General features: G+C 57.4%; 1 long non-coding RNA gene across 2 annotated transcripts; it reads left to right on the top strand.

The window, feature by feature from the left end:
• The first annotated feature begins 56 nt into the window (after window positions 1–56).
• On the top strand, window positions 57–2,628 carry LOC104913477. 2 transcript variants are annotated; one of them, XR_004161471.1, is made up of 4 exons: window positions 57–466; window positions 922–967; window positions 1,731–1,838; window positions 2,557–2,575. It is a non-coding gene; the product is annotated as an uncharacterized LOC104913477 (long non-coding RNA). The 2 variants fall into 2 exon arrangements; XR_002120115.2 differs by having other exon boundaries at window positions 62–466; window positions 2,524–2,628.
• The last annotated feature ends 131 nt before the right edge of the window (window positions 2,629–2,759 follow it).

Here is a 2,759-nt window from a genome sequence, read left to right as displayed (position 1 = left end):
TTACTAGCTCTGTACCCTCTTGTCAAAAATCTGGCAGAGGAGAAAGATCCTCAAATTGTCAGGAGGAGGAGAAGGAAAAGGAAGTGAAAGAAAAAGACTGAAACTGCTTCTTTGTCGCATTGGTAGGACATGAAATCAGAGCTGTGCTAAAAGTACACTGAATGGCTGTGTCACAGAGCTGCTGCTGCTCTCTGTGTAGCTGATCTTTAGAGCTGTGGTGAATCTGTCTCAATAGTTTGAGCTCCTGCTCTGAATTATCTAATGCTGCTGGTGGAAGGTGGGATGGGGCAGGGTGGTGACACCTGGAACTGCTACCACCAAACAGAGTTTCTCTTACTGCAGCACACTACGGTCTCCCTCATCACCAATTCACGAGGAGGATGAAGAGAAGCTCTCTGAGGATTCGGACTCACAACCAGCACTGGGCGAGGGCGAGCTGGTCCTGAGGGAGACCAGCTCCCCAGAAGTAAGTCTGTGCTATGAGCCAGAGCTGTCCTGCAGGGATTCTGGGGCTTAAACTGTCTCCTTAGTGGTCACTGCTTCCTCGGTGTAACAGAGAGCCCAGAGTCAACAGTCTGGTCTGCCTCCACTCACCCACCTGGTTCCATGCCTCAGGACACAGCCTGTGCATCCAACTGGGCTTTGGGAACTGGGAGGTGGAAGAACTGCAGTCAGTGCACATCAGGGCAGACATTTGCCCTTTGCGTTCCTGGAGGAGCTGAGCAGTTTGAGCAGGAAGCTGAACCTTGTATGTCCAGCATCTGCAGAGCTCTTCTGCTGCTGTTGCCTGTAAAACACTCTATGGTGCCATAGAGCACTCCCATCCTGAAATGAGTCCCTGCCTCAAGCATCACTCTGGAGAGAGACAGAAGAGACAAGTGCAGGAGATGCTGAAGTAACTTGTGCTGTTTCTCCTTACAGAGTGTGGCAGGGGAAGAGATGGAGGACAGCTCATCCCTGCAGAAAAGTGAGTGTGCACTCAGTCCTGGGGGCTGTCAGACTTGTGTTGCGTTGTGAAGGGGACAGGCACTGGACATACATGTTCAGAACTGTGCAGTCCCTGAAATCCATTGCTCTGAGCTGCTATGCTTTACCAGGGGAAGTTGCCAGGGTTTCTCCTGAGAAGTGGGAGAGCAAAACCAACAGATCTCCCCAGTATTTGCCAGGTGTGTCTGCTTGCTTGAAGTTCTGTGCTCCAAACAGCAGAGCTGGGCTCCTTCCCCCCTCATTGCCTCTACCCGTATTCAGTCCTTTGCCAGGGATGGCTGAGGGAGCCTCTGGGGGCTGGTAGGCAAAGCTGATCCTGAAGCCTGGGTGAGGATCCAGCTCATCTGAAAAGCCCACACCTGACATTCCTCATGCAGCAGCTCTCCTGGTGCCATGCATCATGTTGCACTGCAAGGGAGCCGTGCCCAGCTGTGGATCCAGCTTCTTCCGGGGCAGCACTGGCTCTAGCTGTGCGTGCCATGAGCTGTTTGCCCTTGCTGCTGAAGGGCAGATGGCACATACTGCTGTGGTTCTGCTGAGACAGGGCTGTGCACACAGTGTGTCCCATGCCACAGTGAGGGTGTGTGGTACTCAGCACCATGAGAGCATGAGGATGGGGTGAGAGGGGTGCGCTAGGTGCATGCGGGGAACATCGGCCCGTGTATGAAGAGCAGCCTGTCAGCACCGTGAGCTGCCTCTTCCTCATGCCCGGCACTCACTGCAGCACTCCTGGCTGCTTCCAGGTGGCTGTCCTCCCTCTGTCGAAGATGTCCTGCAGGATGGTGGCTGCGGGGAGCACAGGAGCCTGACGCAGTCGGACACGGACCCTCCGGTCGATGTCTACCTGCCAGGTAGTGGCTGCACTGCTGGGTGTGTGCTGTGCTGTGAGGTGGCCAAGGGGGAGGCTGTGGGCTCCATACCTCACTACTGGCTTCCCGGAGTGCTGCAGCCCTTCCTCCACTGGGGCCCAGATGTCACTCCAGGGGCCAGGATGTGCCTGGAGCACAGGCTCTGCATCCCCTCAGTGCACAGAGCTGCCTGCTGGGGGGGAGGGGGGCTAACAGAGGGAACGTCTTCCTTTCTCTCTATACCTCCCCCACCCTTCTGTTTCTGTCCTTCCCCCCTTTCTCCTCTCTGGGCCAAGACACTGGTACAGCACCTGGGACTGTTTGTCTGTGGCCTCCTGTCCCTGGCAGGAGGGTGCCAGCAGGGTGCTGCCCACATGGGCCAGAATGAGCAGGGGCTGGGGTGAGAGCTTAGTGCCTGGGCCCTGACCTCCCTGCTCCTGTTTCCCAGCACCAAACACAGCCTCAAAATGCCCTTTGACCTAAGGAGGGGAACTAGCCCACCCCAGGTCGGGGAAGGGCCAGCGGGCCCCGCCTTGCTGGCAGTATGGCTGTGGGGTGCAGTGCTGGGCCTTGGCTCCACCGTTCTCGTTGCAGCCTGTTTTCTTCCATCGAGTCGCAGGCTGTGCTGAGCACCTCTCTAATGTCTCCTTCCCTCTCTGTCTGCCTTCTTCCCTCCTGTCTTGGGCAGCACTGGGTCCTGATTCCTGCTCTATTGGTATAGAGGAGTAAGCTGGTACGTCTTCCGTTCTTCTTACTCATCGCCGTGGTGGGGCAGCAGCAACCCTGGGACCGCCGTGGGCGAGAACGGCCGCGCCCCCGTTTGCCGCCGGGGCCGATTCCGGTCCTGGAGGCCACCACCCCCTCCAGCAATCCGTGCCAGCCGTCCCGGCGCTGCCCTTCACCCCTGCCCGCCCCACGCTCATC

This window comes from Meleagris gallopavo, chromosome 16, assembly GCF_000146605.3.
Source record: "Meleagris gallopavo isolate NT-WF06-2002-E0010 breed Aviagen turkey brand Nicholas breeding stock chromosome 16, Turkey_5.1, whole genome shotgun sequence".
In the NCBI taxonomy this organism is placed as follows: Eukaryota; Metazoa; Chordata; class Aves; order Galliformes; family Phasianidae; genus Meleagris; species Meleagris gallopavo.
The sequence above is the reverse complement of the archived record's forward strand: the minus strand, read 5'-3'. Positions and strand labels throughout refer to the sequence as shown.